Below are 23,761 nucleotides of genomic sequence, written 5' to 3'. Positions count from 1 at the left end.
TAAGGGGCCACCCATTTAAAACTGAGATGAGGAGGAATTTCTTCTCTCAGAGAATTGTAAATCTATGGAATTCACTGCCCCAGAGAGCTGTGAATACTGGGTCATTGAATATATTTAAGAGATAGACAGATTTTTGAGCGATAAGGGAATAAAGGGTTATGGGGAGCGGGCAGGGAAGTGGAGCTCAGTCCATGATCAGATCAGCCATGATCTATTAAATGGCGGAGCAGGCCTGAGGGGCCAGGTGGCTTACTCCTGCTCCTTTTTCTTATCTTCTTATGTTCTTCCTTACTTTTATACTAATTTGTCATTTTGAGGTTGGCAAACTAACTAGTGGGTTGCTGTTGTGTTCATACTCTATTTGTTTATTACAGGACACTAGACAGGCATTAGGATCCTGTGGGAATTATTCACATACTGCTGTAAACATGGTGGTTCATGCTGGTTTTGGGACACCATTTTAGGAGTTGCTAAAAAGGACACCGTTAGTTATATTACTCCTGTTGCAGTTCGTCTGTTATTTACGTACACAACATAATTTGGCAACGAGGATGAATCAAATTAACCTCGCTATCCCTCCCCCCCGCCCCCCACCTTTCCTCTCCACACCCGGGGACCCTCCAATCCCATGGCTGAGATGGATAAAAAGCTTTTCTATGTACATCATGTGAGTGGGTTAGACAGCGACAACTTAATACCAGCTTGCCGCCATGCAATACATATCCACTGCCTCGGCACCGAAGGCCAACTGAAGCGGGAATTAAAGAGTTAAACATATTTTGGATTAGGAAGGCAAAAACACAATTTGCTGATGTGGCAGAATTAGCAGGTGCAACTGTAGGACAATGGTACAGTTCCTGTTATTCAGAGCTAAGGTCGTAGGCCTAGGAAGTGGCTTCCTGTTGTATTCAGAATTTATAAATAAATTCCTGTTAGTGGCAGGAGGCAGGATGCAGGATAAATATGTTCATACCCAAGGAGGATGTGAAACAATTAACAAAGTTGAAATTAAGCAATCTGTAACAAAGCAAAAAAAAATTGGCACATGGTAGAAAGACTGACCAATGATAATGTAAATGATGACTTTGCAAAGAATTCTGTATAAAAGAAGCAGCTCCTAAAGTGTTCGACGAGAACGGTTGGGAAAGCATCCAGTTAAGGAGGTCGTGTAGACTGTGTCTCCCTTGATCAAGCAATTAAACAATTCTTTTCTCCACAACAGGCCTATGTTGAGTGTCTTTGTCATACTCCACATCACCAACGCATCTTTAGCCAAATCGAAGACACGGAGTCCTATGACAAAGCTGTAAGCACTCAAGAGAAATATTTGGGGCCAAAGAAATATATCATGATGGAGAGATACAAATTTCATCAAAGGAGGCAAGGGAACGGTGAACCAATCAAACAGTGTATCATTTCATTAAGTGAACTGGCTGCTACGTGTAACTTTGGAGCACTCACAGAGGAAATGAGTAGAGAACAAATTATTGAGTAAACAATGGTCTCCTGCATTTGGGAACGCTTGCTAATGAAGGTTGACAAATTGACATTAAATAAAGCAACTAATTTGGCCATCCAAATCGAATCAGCGCTTTCCGATTCAAAAGCGATCAGATCCCCTGCTTCCCCTGTGCAGCAGACTTCAGCTACAGCCCATGCGCAAGGCTTTCATCCAAAGCAGAGATCACAGCAGAGATCAAGGGCTAATAATAAGCCACCCACTATGGATCGCAGGCCTAACTCCCACTGCTTTAACTGTGGGGACAAATCACATTCAGCAAAGAATCCTAAATGCCCTGCACGTGGGAAGAAATGGGTTGCATGTGGTAAAATGAACCATTTTGCTGATGCAAGATGAAGGGATACAAATTCCTGGGATATTGGAACCGGTTCTGGGAAAGGTGGGACCAGTACAAACCGCACGGTCTACACCTGGGCAGGACCGGAACCGATGTCCTAGGGGGAGTGTTTGCCAGTGGTGTTCGGGAGGGATAATATGGATAATATGGCAGGGGGATGGGAATCTATGCAGGGTGACAGAGGGAAGTAAAATGGGGGCAGAAGCAAAAGGCAGAAAGGAGATAAGGAAAAGTGGAGGTCAGAGAAATCAAAGGCAAAAATCAAAAAGGGCCACATTACAACACAATTCTAAAAGGACAAAGCGTGTTAAAAAACCAAGCCTGAAAGCTCTGTCTCGCAATGCGAGGAGCATTCGTAATAAGGTGGATGAATTAACTGCGCAGATAGCTGTTAACAGATATGATGTAATTGGGATTATGGAGACATGGCTCCAGTGTGACCAAGGCTGGGAACTCAGCATCCAGGGGTATTCAATATTCAGGAAGGATAGACAGAAAGGAAAAGGAGGTGGGGTAGCGTTACTGGTTAAAGAGGAGATTAATGCAATAGTAAGGAAGGACATGATGTGGAATCTGTATGGGTAGAGCTGCGGAACACCAAAGGGCAGAAAACGCTGGTGGGAGTTGTGTACATGCCACCAAACAGTAGAAGTGAGGTTGGGGATGGCATCAAACAGGAAATTAGGGATGCGTGCAATAAAGGTACAGCAGTTATCATGGGTGACTTTAATCTACATATAGATTGGGCTAACCAAACTGATAGCAATACGGTGGAGGAGGATTTCCTGGAGTGTATAAAGGAAGATTTTCTAGACCAATATGTCAAGGAACTAACTAGAGAGCTGGCCATCCAAAACTGGGTGTTGTGTAATGAGATAGGATTAATTAGCAATCTTGTTGTGCGAGGCCCCTTGGGGAAGAGTGACCATAATATGGTAGAATTCTTCATTAAGATGGAGAGTGACACAGTTAATTCAGAGACTAGGGTCCTGAACTTAAAGAAAGGTAACTTCGATGCTATGAGATGTAAATTGGCTAGGATAGACTGGCTAATGATACTTAAAGGGTTGACGGTCGATAGGGAATGGCAGACATTTAAAGATCACATGAATGAACTTCAACAATTGTACATCCCTGTCTGACGTACAAATAAAACGGGGAAGGTAGCTCAATCGTGGCGAACAAGGGAAATTAGGGATAGTGTTAAATCCAAGGAAGAGACATATACATTGGCCAGAAAAAGCAGCAAACCTGAGGACTGGGAGAAATTTAGAATTCAGCAGAGGAGGACAAAGGGTTTAATTAGGAGGGGGAAAATAGAGTATGAGAGTAAGCTTGCAGGGAACATAAAAACTGACTGCAAGAGCTTCTATAGATATGTGAAGAGAAAAAGATTAGTGAAGACAAATGTAGGTCCATAGCTGTCAGAATCAGGTGAATTTATAATGGGGAACAATGAAATGGCAGATCAATTGAATAAATACTTTGGTTCTGTCTTCACTAAGGAAGACACAAATAACCTTCCGGAAATACTAGGGGATTGAGGGACTAGCAAGAAGGAGGAACTGAAAGAAATCCTTATTAGTCAAGAAATTGTGTTAAGGAAATTGATGGGATTGAAGGTCGATAAATCCCCAGGCCTGATAGTCTGCATCCCAGAGTACTTAAGAAGTGGCTCTAGAAATAGTGGATGCATTGGTGATCATTTTACAACATTCTATAGACTCTGGATCAGTTCCTATGGACTGGAGGGTAGCTAATGTAGCCCCACTTTTTAAAAAAGAGGGGAGAGAGAAAACAAAGAATTATAGACCGGTTAGCCTGACATCGGTAGTGGGGAAAATGTTGGAATCAATTATTAAAGATGTAATAGCAACGCATTGGGAAATCAGTGACAGGATCGGTCCAAGTCAGCATGGATTTATGAAAGGGAAATCATGCTTGACAAATCTTCTAGAATTTTTGAGGATGTAACTAGTACAGTGGACAAGGGAGAATCAGTGGATGTGGTGTTTTTGGATGTTCAAAAGGCTTTTGATAAGATCCCACACAAGAGATTAGTGTGCAAAATTAAAGCACATGGTATTTGGGGTAATGTCAGATAGAGAACTGGTTGGCAGATAGGAAGCAAAGAGTAGGAATAAACGGGTCCTTTTCAGAATGGCAGGCAGTGACTAGTGGGGTGCCGCAGGGTTCAATGCTGGGACCCCAGCTGTTTACAATATACATTAATGATTTAGACAAAGGAATTGAATGTAATATCTCCAAGTTTGCAGATGACACTAAGCTGGGTGGCAGTGTGAGCTGTGAGGAGGATGCTAAGAGGCTGCATGTTGACTTGGACAGGTTAGGTGAGTGGGCAAATGCATGGCAGATGCAGTATAATGTAGATAAATGTGAGGTTATCCACTTTGGTGGCTAAAACAAGAAGACAGAATATTATCTGAATGGTAACAGATTAGGAAAAGGGGAGGTGCAATGACATCTGTGTGTCATGGTACATCAGTCGTTGAAAGCTGGCATGCAGGTACAGCAGGCGGTGAAGAAGGCAAATGGCATGTTGGCCTTCATAGTGATAGGATTTGAGTATAGGAGCAGGGAGGTCTTAGTACAGTTGTTGAGGGCCTTGGTGAGGCCACACCTTGAATATTGTATACAGTTTTGGTCTCCTAATCTGAGGAAGGACATTCTTGCTATTGAGCGAGTGCAACGAATGTTCACCAGACTGATTCCTGGGATGGCAGGACTGACATATGAAGAAAGACTGGATCGACTAGGCTTATATTCACTGGAATTTAGATGAATGAGAGGGGATTTCATAGAAACATATAAAATTCTGATGGGATTGGACAGGAAGAATGTTCCCGATGTTGGGGAAGTCCAGAACCAGGAATCACAGTCTAAGGATAAGGGGTAAGCCATTTAGGATCGAGATGAGGAGAAACTTCTTCACTCAGAGAATTGTGAACCTGTGGAATTCTCTACCACAGAAAATTGTTGAGGCCAGTTCATAGATATATTCAAAAGGGAGTTACATGTGCCCCTTATGGCTAAAGGGATCAGTGGTATGGAAAGAAAGCATGAATGGGGTACTGAAGTTGCATGATCAGCCATGATCATATTGAATGATGGTGCAGGCTCGAAGGGCCGAATGGCCTACTCCTGCACCTATTTTCTATGTTTCTATGTGTCTATGTCTGTCGCTCATCGTAGCATATTTGACATGTGGAGAACCCCGGTAGTGATGAACCCAGTATGGTTTACACCATGAGTGACATTTCGCACATTGGTTCAGGCAACTTCAAGATCTGTGATGTAAACAACTGCACACCCATCTGCCTCTTCATTGACCTTGGAGCCAAAGTCTCCATATTGAGCGAGGCTGTGTACAAAACCCATTTAACGCACAGGCAACTGCAGCCCGCAACTTCCACTCTACATGCGTACTCCGACTCCAAAATTGAGGTACGTGGTATAATATCTGTCTTGATATACGACAAGGACATAACATTGGAGAACTTTTCGTTTTGGTTTCCATATTTACGAAAGGATATACTTGCTTTGGAGGCAGTTTAGAGAAGGTTCACTAGGTTGATTCCGAGGATGAGGGAGTTCACTTATGAGGAAAGGTTGAGTAGGTTGGGCCTCCACTCAATGGAATTCAGAAGAATGAGAGGTGATCTTATCAAAACGTATAAGATTATGAGGGGGCTTGACAAGGTGGATGCAGAGAGTATGTTTTCACTGATGGGGGAGACTAGAACTAGAGGGCATGATCTTAGAATAAGGGGTTGCCCATTTAAAACTGAGACGAGGAGAAATTTCTTCTCTCAGAGGGTTGTAAATCTGTGGAATTCGCTGTCTAAGAGAGCTGTGGAAACTGGGACATTGAATAAATTTAAGACTGAAATAGACAGTTTCTTAACCGATAAGGGGTAATGGGGAGCGGGCAGGGAAGTGGAGCTGAGTCCATGATCAGATCAGCCATGATCTTATTGAATGGTGGAGCAGGTTTGAGGAGCCATATGGCCGACTCCTGCTTCTATTTATGTTCTTATGTTTTTATGTCGCAAAGGGACGAAGCCTCTTGGGTGTTGGCCTTTTTGACAAGCTTGTGTTCAAAGTTTATGACCCAACCGGCACACCTGTGTACACGGTGGACTTTGACAAGCAATATCCCTCAATCTTCACGGGGTATGGAGTGACAAAAAATTCTGCCATCGTCCCCGCGTTGAACCTTCTGTCAAACCTCTTACGCAGCGACTTTGCCATCTCCCATTCATGGTTCGCGACCAAGTATCCGCAGAATTAACAAGACTCGAATCTCAGGGAATCATTGAGAGCATCGACTCCTCACCCTGGATCTTGAACTTAGTCATTGCTTGGCGTAAAAATGGGAGATCAACAAGACTATCATCCTCAGCAAGTACCCTCTTCCTACCATCGATGAACTGTCTTCAGAATTCCACGGCTCAATAATTTTTATGAAACTCAACATGCGCCGCAGTTACCTGCAAATACCCCTCACGGAGGACAGCAAACCGCCCACAGCATTCACGATGCATGATGCTCTGTATCAGTACTGACGCATGCCCTACGGACTATGTTCTGCACCAAGTGCATTTCAGAAGATTGTCATCATCATCATAGGCAGTCCCTCGAAGCAAGGATGACTTGCTACCACGCCAAAAAGGGATGAGTTCACAGATGTTTCAATGAAGGACCTAATATTCCAGATCCCGAACTATACCTTGAAGGGTGGAAGATGCCTGTGCGTGGATTTTTTTAACTTGTGGTGGCCGTTGCACACCAGCCGCCACACAGGCTTGACAGAGCTAGGTCTTGGTCCAGTGACTAGGATTACCCAAGACGACTGGAGACCAGCTCTGCTGCATGGACCTAGCGCACACACATATCGCAGTGTGGGCTGCCCCATGCTGCCCCAGGGCCCTTGCCTTTTCTGAGCCCCAAAACTCATGGCACTCCTGGGCCCTGGTCACTTCCCTCTACAAACTCTTGCCGCTCCTTCGCCCCTCTTGCTGTGCCTGCCCGCACTGCAATCAGCGACCTGGCTTCGCAGCCGTCGCGTCCTGCAGCAAGCAGGGAGCAGCGTGTGGTGACCTGGCCCGGAAAAGGCACGGTCCCAGCCTGCAAGACCATCAGCAGGCTGGGGCCATCAGAGGGAGCGGCGTGCGGCGGCATACCGCTTCAGGGAGCAGTGTGCGCTGCTGCAGAAGATTGTCACTACTATGATTTAGATGAGGGGATTAAATGTTGTATCTCCAAATTTGCAGATGACACTAAGTTGGTTGGCAGTGTGAGCTGCGAGGAGGATGCTATGAGGCTGCAGAGTGACTTGGATAGGTTAGGTGAGTGGGCAAATGCATGACAGATGAAGTATAATGTGGATAAATATGAGGTTATCCACTTTGGTGGTAAAAACAGAGAGACAGACTATTATCTGAATGGTGACAGATTAGGAAAAGGAGAGGTGCAACGAGACCTGGGTGTCATGGTACATCAGTCATTGAAGGTTGGCATGCAGGTACAGCAGGCGGTTAAGAAAGCAAATGGCATGTTGGCCTTCATAGCGAGGGGATTTGAGTACAGGGGCAGGGAGGTGTTGCTACAGTTGTACAGGGCCTTGGTGAGGCCACACCTGGAGTATTGTGTACAGTTTTGGTCTCCTAACTTGAGGAAGGACATTCTTGCTATTGAGGGAGTGCAGCGAAGGTTCACCAGACTGATTCCCGGGATGGCGGGACTGACATATCAAGAAAAACTGGATCAACTGGGCTTGTGTTCACTGGAGTTCAGAAGAATGAGAGGGGATCTCATAGAAATGTTTAAATTCTGACGGGTTTAGACAGGTTAGATGCAGGAAAAATGTTCCCAATGTTGGGGAAGTCCAGAACCAGGGGTCACAGTCTAAGGATAAGGGGTAAGCCATTTAGGACCGAGATGAGGAGAAACTTCTTCACCCAGAGAGTGGTGAACCTGTGGAATTCTCTACCACAGAAAGTTGTTGAAGCCAATTCACTAAATATATTCAAAAAGGAGTTAGATGTAGTCCTTACTACTAGGGAGATCAAGGGGTATGGTGAGAAAGCAGGAATGGGGTATTGAAGTTGCATGATCAGCCATGAACTCATTGAATGGCAGTGCATGCTCGAAGGGCCAAATGGCCTACTCCTGCACCAATTTTCTATGTTTCTATGTTTCTATGCTAGCAGGCATAGAGGGAGCCCTCAATCTGCTTGACAATATCATCGTCCATGGACGGACAATGGAAGAACATGACCAGTGACGTCACGGAGTTATGACTAGATTTGCTACACATAACATTACACTTAATGCCGATAAATGTACATTCGCTGCTGGAGAAATAAACTTTCTGGGCTACAGAGTCACAGCACAATGGTTGACATGATCTAGTGAATGCAGGAGGCTACCAAAGTCAAAGAATTTTCATCTTTCTTCGGCACTTGCAACTTCTATGTGAAGTTCATTCCGCACTATGCGCACATTGCCGAACCATTTCGTATGTTGCTGCGCAAGGACATCCCTTGGGAAAGGACAGATTCCCAGGCTCCGGCATTCACCACGCTTAAGGAGAAAATCACATCCCCTCCTATCCTCGTGCACTTTGATCCGAATGCCACTATGTACATCACCACGGATGCATCAGGCACCGGCATGGGTGCTGTGCTCTCGCAATGGTTTGACGGCCTGGAACATCCAGTCGCCTTCGTCTCTCGCACGCTGTCATCTGCAGAACGTAAATACTCGACAGGGGAAAGTGAAGCACTCGCTTGCATCTACGCATGTGAACGCTGGCACATCTACCACTATGGCAGGAAATTTACCCTCTGTACGGATCACCAAGCGCTAATTACGCTACTCGCTACAATTGAATCTGGGCACAGACCACTACAAATCAGCCGATGGTCAGATCGCCTTCATCAGTATAATTGTAATGCACAGTATATCGCTGGCAGTCACAACCATGTAGCTGACATACTCAGCCCCTCGACACCTGCTTCGGCCTCTGGTGCTGACTTGTTCATAGATGACGACACGTATGTCACATCGATCATCACTCAGTCCATCAGAAACCTTGGGCTAGAATTTCCTTCGGGATAGCTCCCACCCGATCCTTAGTGGTATTCCGGCGGTTGTGACTTTTGAACTGCCAGAATACCGCTGCTGTGCGCTCCCGTGATTTTTGATGGTCGATTCTCGGCGGTGACGGTGTGTAGTGGTAGCAGCCCGGAGCAGACAGTAGCGAAGTGCCTGAAAGCCGGCGATCTGCTTGCCTTACCAAAGGCAAGCAGCCCCCCTAGAAATGCGCATTTTTTTTTTCTCTGTGCATGCATGGGCTTTCTCCTGCGATTTCAGGGTCAAAGGTACACGTTTGGTGCAGGTTTTCCTCGCCCAGCCCGTGTTAAAGGTCAAAAGTGACCCTGCATATGCGCAGAGAACAGTGAAGAATGTTGGTCATTTTGAGAGTGCTGAGGTGGAGATTGATTGTGAGAGAGAAGAGTTATATAGATCTTTTCATAAAATTATTTTGGAAGATTATTTTCAGTAATAATTGATAAGATAAGATATAATATTAATACAAAATAAAAAAAATAATTATTTAAATATAAATATCAGTATAAATAAGATGTAAAAACAAGATATGGAAGTGGAGAGGGAGGTAGGTGGGAGGAGGAGTGCCATTTGTTCCTGCGAAGAAGTCCAGGAATCGTTGGTGCACGAAGTGGCAGCCCACTGGGAGCAATTAACACGGGCTGGGTGAGGAAAACCTGCACCAAACGGGTACCAAAGGACATGGCGAGAGATCGCTGAGGCGGTGTCGTCCATCGCGCCCATGATGCAGGGGCCGAACCTGTGCCGCAAACGATGGAATGACATCGTTGGGTTGGCGAGAGTAATAACTTTTATCATGCACTGACTAATTACTCTTAAGTAATTTCACGTTTTATTATGTTGTAAAGCTTGATGTCATTTTTTATTTCCCATCATCGATCTCATTGTGTTAGTCCTTTGTATTTGCATGTGTTCATCATGCAACACTTGCGTGCTAACAGAACTTAAATGGTGCACTCATTGACAAAAGGACTGGGGATGGTTATTACCTATGGGCCCAAGTTTCGAGCCGCGCCTGGAACGGCGCAGTCCCGACCTGGACGCCCGTTTTTCGCGCCACAAAGAGCGCCTAAAAAAACCCTCCGTATGCTCCACCTCCCTGCAGGTCCTGTGGCACTCGGCGCAGCGCAGCAGGGGCTGTAGGGGGGCGGAGCCAGGTCTCTGCTCTGAAAACAGTGCCGGGACCTCTGCACATGCGCGCTACAGTGGGCATGCAAGTGCAGTAGCTCCAGGCGCCCGAAACTGTGTGGGAGGGGCCCGAAGCACGCAGCCCCTAGCCCTGGCCGAATGGCCTCACTGGGGCTGCGTGAATAAGGCTCCTCCCACGGCCAGCTCCTGCTTCCTCCCGACTCCCGCTCCTGCTTTCCCCCCCGCCCACCCCTCCGGACCGAACCCAACCCGACCCGACCCGCCTGTCGCTGCCCTGCTTCCCCCCCACTCCCCCCCCGCCCCCGACCGGACCCGACCCGACCCGCCTGTCACTGCCGCTCCTGCTCCCACCCGACTCGACCCGACTCTACTCCCGTCCCCGCCACCGGACTGGATCCGACCTGACCTCCTCCTCCCCGACCTGACTTCCCTCCCTCCCTCTCTCTCCCTCCCTCCCTCTCTCTCCCTCTCTCCCCCTCCCCCCCCCCCGCCGACCCGACCCGACCCAACGCCACCTACCTCTGGTGCTGGGGACGGGCCATGCCCGAAATCTCGGGCCCGGCCCGTTCAGCCTTCGGTCCCGACGGCAAACTGCTTCCTAAAGGTCTGCCTGAAGAACTTTCACACAGGTAGGAACATGGTTTATTTAATCTTTTCTTTGCTTATAAATTTTTATTCAGGTTGGATTTATTTGTATAATATTTGTATAAGTATAACTAAGGATTTATTGTAGAATTTAATGACTTCCCTTTCCCCCCCCCTCCCCCCCCCACCTCGTTCTGGACGCCTAATTTGTAACCTGCGACTGATTGTTTAATGTGTAGAACAGGTTTTTTCAGTTCTACAAAAATCTTCACTTGCTCCATTCTAAGTTAGTTTGGAGTACGTTTTCACTGTGGAAACTTTGAAATCAGGCGTCAGTGGCTGGACACGCCCCCTTTTGAAGAAAAAATTCTGTTCCAAAGTGGAATTGTTCTAATTGACTAGAACTGCAGAAAAAAAAATGTGGAGAATTGCGATTTCTAACATAGTCCGTTCTCCACCAGTTGCTCCTAAAAATCAGGCGCAAATCATGTGGAAACTTGGGCCCTATATATGTATGTATGTATGTGTGTGTTCCGTATTAGTAGCTGTGAAATTAGTTTACACATATTTTTTGTCACCTTTGCAGAAAAAATTAGCCAGCAATAGGACGGTGCTCCCCAAAACGGGCGGAGGTCCACCTGAAGACTGTTGAATTAATGGACCTAGAAGAACGCGCTGCAGTCCTGACGATAGCATATGATCGCATCTCCACATGTGTTGGTGTTGAACTGGTTATCGCGGAGGGTAAGTCTGTATAATCCCTGGGCTGTACATGTAATTCAATGCTATGTCAATATAATGTAGAATGTAATGTAATCCTGTGAACACGAAATGTTGTTAGTTCTGACATGAATTTTTGGTTGAGCACAGTCTGCCACTTGGAAAACAACATAATGTTTGGGACTCAAGTTTTGTTATGTCATGCAGTTTCTGTCTACTATGCTTATGATAGTTTCATGTAATGATTCTCAGTAATATGTTTGTTCTCCACATATGCCTGCGCAAAGTGAATTGCTCTCATGTTACCTCTGACCCCTCCCCTCCCTCCCCTCCCCTCCCCTGTCGCCAACCATTAATATTGTTTTTACAGTTGCACAGGTGGAGCCGCCTGCCCCTCCCAGAGAGGAGTCATTGCAGAGAATGAAAATGGACGAGACGATGGTGGAAGAGACGGTGGTGGAAGAGATGGTTGAGGAGCTCGAGGAGAACACTCCTCAAAACTTTGTGATGGTGATGGTGGAGGAGGAGGGAGGGGTGGCGGGACTTGAAGGGTCCTTTCTACCTGCGGCCACCGGTTCCTCGTCGAAATCCGACTTTCATGAATTCCAGTCCGAGGAAGCGGGATCAAGCGACATGCAGTGGTGCACACCGACCTCCATGCTGAATCCATGGTAGCTGATCTGGCAAGGTGGGAACGCTGCGAGACAGGCAGATGCGAACCTGGACATGGTGTGACGTCTAAGATGAGCATCGACTTGAGTCGAGAGCTCCTCCAGGTCTTTGCTGGGTTGTCCGCAAACATCGGCACTTTAGCAGCCCGTCAATCAGAGGACATGGCGGAGCTGATTGCGGCAGTGAGGGAGAATACCCAGACCATCACTGCCAATGCTATGTGGCAATCGACAGTCCTGGGATATGGCACTGCACCCCAAGGTGCCATACCACCAATGGTGACAGCACCTGATCGTCGGTAGGAAGTAGTTTCTTCCGACTTTGAAGATGGGTCCTCAGCACCCTCAGCTCTCCAGAGCCCACACACATAGCGCTGCCATTGTCGCCAACGCCCCCTCAGCAGTCATGGTCGAGGTGCTCTGCTACATGATGTACTGGTCCCGACGTGGGCAGGGCCAGGGATATTGATAGTGGGAGGAGGAGTGGGGCAGGGCCAAGAGTCAGGGGAGGATTGGGGAGGAAAGGCATTGGGAAAGGTGGCCGCAGGTAGAATTGCCGGAGAGTGCAGGGTTGGTTTCAGTGTTGTTTTTACTGTTGTTGTTGTTGTTGTTGCTGGGTGTTGTTGGTTGTTGATAATGTTTTGTTTTGCAAACTTTTCATTCAGAAGAATTATTTTATTTTATTACATTGTTAAAGTTTAATTCAAATTACAACTTTTATTAAAAAAAATTATTCAACAAAACCATTCTTGTACTGTGTCTCACTCAGGTTTGGGAAATTATGAGTAACAATCATTGTAAGGGTCAGCAATATTGGCAGTGAAACTACGGGCCCCATTTCTTTTAAAGCATACAAGTATGTTCAGATGCCCACACAATTATCCACAATATATTCAAAGTCCCTTAATAACTATTCCAAAAATCACTCAAAATCAATGAAAATCACAAAAAAATATATTCCAGCCTGCTGGCAACTTTACACAGCCTTTTCCCCCTACAGAAAAAATGCAGGCATTACGCTGGGACAAAGCAAGATAAGTACCTAAAAAATGGGCGGGACCGATCCTGAGCGGTTGCGGGCGGTAAAAACAGCATGTTTAGGGAAATTAGCGCTGCAGGGGAATTTTGTTAATTTTTGTGCGAGACACGTGGGCAGGCAATGTGCAGCAATGCCGGGCGGTAATCGTAGGTCGCAATTCCCACTGGCAAAAATCGGGACTAAAACGGGCATCAAACAGACGGTACAGGGCGGTAATTTGCCTTTCTGGCAAAAATGGGCGGTAACTGGGCGATAATCCGGCGATCTCAATGAAAATTCTAGCCCAAATTTGTCTCCTGCAACGAATTCAAAATCAAATCACAGCATGATGCTACACAGCAGGTGTGCCACATCCTCCAGATTAAGTGACCTAAGCAAATTCCGGAAGAGCTGAAAATCTTCCACAGACTTCGCGATTAATTTTTCATTTGATGGCTGCATGGTGATAGAGCAGTAATTCCCAAATTGATTCAGCAGTGCATTCTCTGATTGGCACACGATGTACATCCTGGCATTTTCTGCATGAAGTCGCGATTCAATATGGTGGCCAGGGATTGATACTCGCATCGAGGAGTTTGTCTCACACTGCGAAGCATGCAGTCTGAGCACAAACATCCGACCAACGCCAATGAAGTCTAGTCCATGGCCACAAAGACCATGGCAACAACTTCAGTTGGATATCTTCAGTCCAGTTGAAGCAGCTCCACTGCACCAGCATTTCCTTGTTGTAGTACATCACCTGCATTCCAAATGGCCAGAAATCACGACAACATGTTCAGTGACGTCAACAATGATCGCTATTCCGCAGCGTATGTTCATGAAGTAGGGCCTCCCAAGAGGTCATAATCACTGACTGTTTGTGTCTGACCAGTTGGCGGATTTCCTCACTCGTCACGTTATCGAGTATCGCCTTACTGCTCGGTACAATCCTCAAAGCACCGGAGGTATTGAGCGATTTAACCGCGTCATCAAAGAGGGTTTGAAAGCCAACCTCTCAGCAGGCCAAACATTCGACAAAGCGGTTCAAACCATTCTCCGCACATACTGTTCGACAACGGGAAGACACCCGCTGAGCTCACGATTGGGCGGAATCTTTGCTGGCTACTGGACATTCTTACATCCTCAGCCAAACCTAGCGCGAAGATAACCACACTCGCATCTCAGATTTCAGAATGCCAACTAAAAGCGAAGTTATATACACTGACACAAAACGACGCACTCAAAAGTCCCAACTGAAGAACAGAAATTGGGTCAGAGTTAAGCGCCCGAACCGTAGTCATAAGCTCGCATCTTCATTTTCGCCTCCAAAGCAGATCAGGCGAAAGTTCAGCCTTCACGAGCTCAATGATGGAACTTGATGGAACACTTGTAGACTGATCCCAACTCACAGACCAACAGGATGGAACGGAGGCACCGTTCTGTTTCCCAACCGAAAACCTCTATCAAACACCGTAAGCTCCACGCTGGTCTCAGCGTATCAGAACACGACCTGGCTATCTCAAGGACTTTGTCTGTTCATAGACTGTTTCCAGAAGGGGGGAAGTATGTTGCGTTTATTTGTTTGTTACAGGACACGAGACAGGCATTAGGACCCTGCAGGAGCTATTCATGCACTGCTATAAACATGTTGGTTCATGCTGGTTTTGGGACACCATTTTTGGAGTTGCTATAAAGAACACAGTTAGTTACATTACTCCTGTTGCAGTTAGTCAGTTATTTACATACACAACAGGTACCACAGGGATCAGTGCTGGAGCCTCAACTATTTATGGTACACTCATAATAAAGGATGAAACTGAGTACTGTGTACAATGAACAAGTGTGACCTTAGCTCCTTTAATAAGACTCCAGAGTGCAGGTACCTTGTGGGTGGCCTGCTTATATACCGTGCTCCCAAGTGATGCTGGGATCCCTTGGGAATCCAACAGGTGGGCCCTCTGGTGGGCAGGTGTCATACAGGTTACAAGGGGTTAAATAAATAATATCACTCCCCCGTGAAGACCACCAGAGAGCCCACCTGTTGAAGTCCCAAGGGATCCCAGCATCCCTTGGGAGCACAGCATATAAGCAGGTCACCCAAGAGGTACCTGCACTCTGCAGTCTTATTAAAGGAGTTAAGGTCACACTTACTCATTGTACACAGTACTCAATTTCATCCTTTATTGTGAGTGTGCCACTTCTGACTGTACTTCAGCGCACTGCTGATTTCTCGGTTTTATTTTGCTGCTGTGTGGGTCCTGAACAGAAATCCACTTTGTGCCGTTGCTTCTGGATCTAATAGTGACATCCAAGGTCGCGATTGTTTTCTACGGAGACTGTATTCTCTACTGGATCATCTCGATTCTATAATCTGGTCTGCTTCTATGTTCTCAGTTTTCTGCTCCTCTGCCACAAATTTTTCTCTCTAGGCTGAGGTACCTCTGATTTATTTCTGTTGGTTCCCATCCAGTCGAGGTTCCCATCCTGCGTCAGATTCTGCTCCTCTGCTACTGAATGACTTTTGTTCTGTCGCTTTCCGCCTTCGCTGGTATACTGGACTAGTTGGTGTGCACCATGAGTCACCGAGACCACTACTGACCTCCATTGCACCCCTCGATCAACCTAATGCGGGCTCATGGTCAGTTTTCCATTTTTGGCCCTCCAATTTTCATGGAAAACTTCTAGTAGTGCGTCTTCTGATATTCTGCCCCTCAAACAGCTCCTGGTATCACTCTTTCAATGAAACATTAAACTGAGGCCTGGTCTGCCCTCTCAGGTGGACATAAAAGATCCCATGGTACTATTTTGATGAAGAGCAGGGGAGTTATCGCTGGTGTCCTGGCTAATATTTATCGCTTAATTAACATAACAAAAAATAATTATTTGGTCATTATCACATTGCTGTTTGTGGGAATTTGCTGTGCGCAAATTGACTGCCGCATTTCCTACATTACAAGCTGACCCCAACCTATCTACAAGTCAATTTCATCCCACTACGGGGCCTCTGACTTTAACTTCGGACTCTCTCTTATTATCTCCTCCCTATTCTTTGTTTACAACCAGCACATAGCTATCCTAATCTTTGCCAAGCTTATCTAACCTGAATTTCCTCTGTATCCATTCATGTGCACATTTTGGTCACTATTCTAGACTCAAGCCCATTACTTCTATTTCCCTTTTTCTTTCTCTTCCTTTTATCTCCTGCGCCCTTCTCTCCTGTCTCCTCCCTTAACTATTATCCAGTCATGCCTCCTTTCATTTCTCCCCGCTCAGCTACTTTGCCTCCCACAAAATCCGACCACAACCTTCACAATTACACTAGCTTCCTACTCTCCTGCTGCCATCCTAGGCGTGACTTCCCTCTGAGCCGCTGTCAGCCATTTCTGAAGAACCTATTGAAACACTCGACGCTGCCTCCTCAGGATCACTTGCCCCAACTGCACCATCTTGCTGACCTTCTTGTCTGCTTGGGGCTAATCTTGCCAATGTCCTTTCTGTCCTGCTCAAATCTCCCACAACTGATCCAGTGGACATTGCCAGCAAATCAACAATCTCTACAACTCCCTCCAAAATGCCTATTCACTAGCGAACAAGGCTCTTGCTATCCATGACCTAATGGTGGATGATTGTATTGACAGCATGGCCTTAACAGTAACTTGGCTCTCGGGTGATGACAACTTGCCCCTTACTGAAGCCTTTCCTCCTGACTATCCCTTCCAGCACCTGCCTCACCCAAAGTACCGTGGTCTATCCCACCTACTCCTCCAACCATTGACATCGATGACTGCACCATCCTCTTCCAATGCCTCTCTTTCATTGTCTAGATATGTGGGACTGAGTGGGACTGGTACCATCTTACTTATCCAGTCATTTTCAGTGAATCTCAAGGATTGGCTTCTCTTCCCACCCCACACTGTTAAACCTGGAATCCCCCAAGGACCTATCATTGGCCCCCTCCTATTTCTTATCTACATACTGTCCCTCAGTGATATCATCTGAAGACATGATGCCAAGTTCTCCATGAATGCTGATTACACTCAGCTCTATCACACACTGCCTCTTTTAATCCCTCCACCGCCTATGTGTTGTCAGACTGCTTGTCCAATATGCAGTCCTAGATGAGTCACAATTACCTTCAATTAAACATTGGAAAGACTGAAGCCATTGTCTTTGGCCCCCGCCATAAAGTCTGTACCCTCGCTACCAATTTCATCTCCCTCCCTGGCCACTTTTCCAGGCTGAAACAGATTGTTTGTAACCTCAGCATCCAACCTCATTTCCTCTCTATCACAAAGACCGCCTCCAAAACTTTGCTTATGTCTGCTCCTGCCTTAACTTATGTTCTGCTGAAAACTTCATCTTTACTTTTATTACTTCCAGACTTGATTATTCCAAAGCTAACCTGGCCATGTTTTACCCTCCATAATCAAGCTGATCCAAAACTCTGCTGCCTGTATCCTGACCCCTACCAAGTCCTGCTGACCCATTACCCCTGTGTCGATTTTAAAATTCTTATCTTCATGTTTCGAATTCATCCATGTCCTCTCCCCACCAATGGCAGCTGTGTTTACCTCTGTCTAGGCACTAAACTCTGGAATTCACTCCCTAAACTTCTCCACTCTTCTTTTAAGTCCTTCCTCAAAAACTACCTCTTTAACCAAGCTTTTAGTTACCCATCCTAATATCTCCTTCTTTGGATGATGTCAATGTTAGTTACCCATCCTAATATCTCCTTCTTTGGATGATGTCAATGTTTGTCTAATTAGATGCCTGTGAAGTGCCTTTGGACATTTCCGTATGTTAATGGTGTTATATTATTGAAAGTTGTTGTTGTCTTGTGGCATTCTACAGATATAGCCTGTATCATCAGATTTTGCAGAAACTGTGTTTTAATCAGTCATGAACGTAAATGGATTCTTTAGTAAAACCTTTCCTGCTAATGTTCCTAAGAGTTATTTCTGAATGTTTTCTTTTGTTTCGGCAACTGCACCTGCAACCAGTGGCAGTAACAGGTAGCTACGCTCCACTCTCTTTCCAGGTATCCTACAAAGCTATTCTGCAGGGAGGGCATTTCCAAGTAGTGAACAAGGGCACCTTCCTCGCTACCACCTCATTCAGCACCATTTTTCCAGCCAAGAGACAAGGGGATTTAAGAGTTTTGCCGCTCCATTACTCTGTTACAGACATATTCCTAACTCCATGTTTATTATGCCATCCATTGGTATGCTGCGGGCAGCTTTGGTTTCCATATTTACGAAAGGATATATTCTCAGTCTACTAAAATGAATGAGTAGAAAATCGTGAGTGGTGCATGCACAACTTTTTAATGTATGCTTCCGGCAGTGAAGCTCTAGGGCAAGAGCACGCAAGGCAGAAATTTATCCTCAGATTGCTCCATATATCTAAAGTCATCATATAAAAAAGATATAATACATAAAATGTACTATTTGAGGTATATTGGAGGTTTACTTCCATAATGGGCAAAACAGTAGAAAAGATACTTCTCCTCAGAGTTAATTAATCTTGATTAATCTTTTTAAGGGTAGATTTTCAGATTACACACCCACAGCGCGGAACCTTATCGATTAGGAGCACATAAGCGGAAATCGCATGAACGAGAAGAATCATAAAATTGTGGTTTGTGTGGGAACGAGTTCCTGATGGGTGGGTGAGGCTCCAGAACTTTGTTCCTAGTTTTTCATCATTTGAGCGACATGAGGAAAAACACCCTTGAGAATAACTTTTATGGAATTACCGGTATATAAAAAAAGCGATTTACATTTTAATGATTCAATTGTGTGGTGTTAATATCATTGGTAAAATCTAACGGTTTGCAAAAGATTCAGAAATCTTGGCAGTAATAATACTAAGAATGGGATCACAGCCAAGATTGCAACTACATAACCGAACGACTTTATCATTTGATACTTAACATAAATTACTAAATTCAATTTATTGCACCAATATTTATGCACCTCCAAACTTCAAATTCTAAATCATGCCGCATTGGAGAGAATTTCATAATTATGTTTTAGCATTAGAACACTTCTCCTGCAGGAGTTAAACAGGAGGGCTGTTCTATTGACTTAATAAGTAAAGGCATTATATGGTTTGGTACTGAGCCAGGCATATTAGAATTATTCCGATACTGCTGTTATTCATACTCTAGTCATTGCGATGTGCTGTCTCACTGACATAACCACCAGCACAATCCCAAGTGCTTCATTTGAACTGGGACTTGAAACTCAGAATGGATCAGATCTATGCCATAGAAGGATAATTCATATCTAGCATGGTGGTAGCATTGTGGGTGGCATTGACTGAATGCCGAGAGGTGAACACGTCTGTGCCATCAGGAGTGCCCTAACGAGAAGATTGCAAAAAATATCATAACATGGAACAAAGCACTGACTGCAGTTGGGCCTTTGATGGTTCATTCATCTCACTGCAAAAAACTTGCAGCAATTCTTGTGGAATAATACATTACAGATAAATGTGAATGATTACTTAATTATTATTTCTAATTTGATTTTTTTGTGCTTCCTAATTATTTTTCCAATAACTCTGATATGGAACTAGAATATAATTTACCCCAGAGATGTTGACTGAATGACTTCTGCCATCTAATTAATATTGGCAATCTTCACTGTGTGTCTTAATAATTAAAAATTATAGTTAATGAAACAATATGCAGTTTGGCCTTAAACACTTTACACTCCACAGTAAATATTTAACAATAATTATATTAGTGCCTCTGCAGTATTTTATAAATGGGAATATTTAGCATTAAATTATTCATTTAAACAATTTTGCTTTTATTATCTCATTGAGGTGTCATAAACTAGCAGGTAAACCTCAGCAGTGATTGGTAATATTTTGTCAATTAAATTGCATTCTCTCTGGAGGTCAGCAATGGCTACAGAAGGTTATCATTAGTAGCATCCAAAAGACAATCAGCAAATTTGAATTTGCAATATAAACATTTTATTACAACATATTTGGGATGTAGTTTATTGGTCAGACATCCAGTCCTGGATAAGCCATAGTATCCTCCAGTTGAACTTGGGGAAGATTGAGCTGATGTCTTTAGCCCACCGCCACAAACTCCTTACGCTGTTTAATCCCGAGTTGACTTTCTGAAACCATATTCGCTCCATCACAAAGACCGTGAATTCCACCTCCGTAACTTTACTCATCTCCGTCCCAGCCTGACACAATCGGCACTGGCCGAAATTTTCTCCGGGAGGCAGGTTAGGGGCAGGGGGCCTTTAAATGCAGACCTTGATTTTGCATGTGAGGCCTCGGATTCCCGCCCACAGCCAGTCTTTAGAGGTTAGCTGGCTGCGGACGGGTAGGCCTGCAGATGCGAGAGTCAGTCCGGGGGTTGGGGGGGGTGGGTGGTTGACTTGGGGCATCGGGGATCACAGGAGGGGTATCAGGGGTCAGCATTTGGTATCAGAGATTGGGGTAGGGTTGGCGGGGAGGGGGGGTGCTTGATCGGGGATCGGGGGGGGATCGGGGATCGGTGGGGTGGGGAGAGAGGATTGTGGCGGGCCTCAACATCATCGGGTGGGGCCGAGGCTCCATGGTGGAAATCATTGGATAAAAATCATTGGAATATTATTGAATTATTGGACGTCAGATGGAATTTATTGCAGAGAAACGTGAGGTAATAAATCTTGGAACAAGAATAAATACATGAATGGTAACAGTTCGAAGGAAGATTAAAAACAGACAGTCTTAAGGATCCAAATTCACAAATCTTTAAAAGTGGAGGACAGGTTAATAAAGCTGCAAAATAAAGCTTATGGGAGCTATGTGTTATAAATTGTGTAATGAAGTGCAAAACCAAAGAGTTAATGCGAAACCTACACTGATAATTTGTCAGGCCATATTTCGAATATTTTGTTCATTTTGGGGCACCCGAGTTTAGGATTTACATCAAGGCTATGGAGAAGGTACGGAAAAAATGTATTAAGGTGATACCGAGTGTCATGTATTTCACCATCTTGCAATGACAATAGTTATGCAACTGTAACTCGTGCACACTGTACCTGTACCCTTGAAATGCACACCCTGACCACAGGGGTGAGTTTGCGGGAGACACTCCTCACCTGGGTTTCCAGGTATAAAAGGGGAGGTCCCACCCAGAGTCAGCACTCCTTGGTCCTGGGAATAAAGTGAAGGTCACAGAGTGACCGTGTCTGATATATACATGCCTCGTGTGAGTTTGTAACAAGGTGTAGAGACACTACATTTGGCGACGAGAAACGGGAATCATCGAACCATGAGGATGGCCACCGGTGGCACAGAGGAACGCTACTGTGTGGGTGAGGGCTGGGACGACTTTGTGGAAAGACTCCAGCGGAGCTTTGTCACAAAGGACTGGCTGGAAGAGACAGCGGCTGACAAGCAGAGGGCGCATCTACTGACCAGCTGTGGTCCACAAACGTATGCGCTGATGAAAGACCTGCTCGCACCCCAAAAGCCAGCGGACAAGTCCTTCGAAGAGCTCAGTCAGCTGATCAGTGAGCATCTCAAGCTGGCAAGTAGCGTACACATGGCCCGGCACTGGTTCTACTTTCACCGGCGTCGGGATGGTCACTGTCCTTAGGATGCCTCGGAATCAATGAATTAATTCTGAAGTGCATCACTTGTAATTAGCCAAACATGGCAGCCAATTTGTGCACAGCAAGATCCCACAAGCATTAAATGGGATGAAAGACCAGTTTTTGGTGGTGTTAGCAAAGGGAAGAATTTAAAATGGGCTGCTGGGACAACTCCCTTCTCTTTTTCAAATAATGTATGGGACCTTTTATATCAGATGGGGCCTTGGTTTAACATTCGAAACACTGGATTATGTGCTCAGGTTTTGAATCCTAACTCGGAGGCAAGAGCGCTATCAACTGAGCCAAACAGACACGAGCTTTAGTGGAAACAGCTTTCAGTGTAGTACAGTTTGAGACATCACTTTATACCCCCAAGTCCTTCTTTATAAATAATCTTATATTATATTGATTCAGTTATAACAGAACCAAGATATTGGGTCTTGAATCAAGCACATAAGGAAACTAATGTGTTTACTGCTTCAGGTAAAATGTAATGTTTAAATTATGCAACATTTAGCATCCTCTGGAGCTTTAAGTCATGAGGCAGGAATTTAAAAAGCAGCCAATAAACACTATGTGGATGTAATATTGACTCGGGACATATGAATAATATTCTTTTCAACATGAATATTTATCAAATAATGTGCACAACAAACTATATTTCATATGACCTCTGACTCCTTCTATTGAAGGTGTTGTTTTATATACTTCAGCCAACTATCGGATGATTTCAAATTTAACAGATTGTTTTGAATGCAAGAATTGTACATAACCAGTCATTGCCCACATGTGAACGGAAGGTTGTTTTAATCTTCATATTGCTGAGAGGTTGCACTCAACACTGGACTGATTTTTATAAAGAAAAATGAAAGAAGTTACATAAGAACATAAGAATATAAGAAATAGGAGCAGGAGTAGGTCAATTGGCCCCTCTCGCCTGCTCCGCCATTCAATAAGCTCATAGCTGATCTGATCTTGGCCTCAACTCCACTTCCCTGCCTGCTCCCCATAACCCTTGACACCCTTGTCATTCAAAAATCTGTCTATCTCCACCTTAAATATGTTCAATGACCCAGCCTCCACAGCTCTCTGGGATAGAGAATTCCAAAGATTCACAACCCTCTGAGAGAAGAAATTTCTTCTCATTTCCGTTTTGAATGGGTGACCCCTTATTCTGAAACTATGCCCCCTAGTTCTAGATTCTCCAAGGATGGAAACATCCTCTCTGCATCTACCCTGTCAAGCCCCTCAGAATCTTATACGTTTCAATAAGATCACCTCTTATTCTTCTAAACTCCAAAGAGTACAGGCCCAACCTGATCAACCTTTCTTCATAAGACACCCCTCATCTCAGGAATCAACCTCGTGAACCTTCTCTGAACTGCCTCCAATACAAGTATATCCCTCCTTAAATAAGGTGGCCAAAACTGTATGCAGTAGTTTAGGTATGGTCTCACCAATACCCTATACAGTTGTAGCAGGACTTTCCTGCTTTTATACTCCATCCCCCTTGCAATAAAGGCCAACATTCCATTTGCCTTCCTGATTACTTGCTGTAGCTGCATGCTCACTTTTTGTGTTTCATGCACAAGGACCCCCCAGATCCCTCTGTACCTCAGCATTACGTAATCTCTCCCCATTTAAATAATAATTTATTTTTTTATTTTTCTTACGAAAATGGATAACCTTAGCTTCGTCTGATTTGGACCCTTTCCTTACCGAACCTATCCAGATTGCTCTGTGTGTAATGAAGCATCCAAGAACTCAACATTATGCATGCATCATTCATAGCTGCCTCATCTGATGTGTTTCAAACACCTCTAGTGAAATCATTTATAGCTTGAGAATGCATTTCCAATTGTCAGGCTATCTCGATCATATGTACCGTAAGTATCATCTCTGCATCTAGCTGTTGTGACCCTATGGGCTAGACTTCCATAGAAACATAGAAACATAGAAAAATAGGAGCAGTGGTAGGCCATTACCCCTTCGAAC

This window comes from Pristiophorus japonicus, chromosome 10 (assembly GCF_044704955.1).
Source record: "Pristiophorus japonicus isolate sPriJap1 chromosome 10, sPriJap1.hap1, whole genome shotgun sequence".
Classification (NCBI taxonomy): domain Eukaryota; kingdom Metazoa; phylum Chordata; class Chondrichthyes; family Pristiophoridae; genus Pristiophorus; species Pristiophorus japonicus.
The sequence above is the reverse complement of the archived record's forward strand: the minus strand, read 5'-3'. Positions refer to the sequence as shown.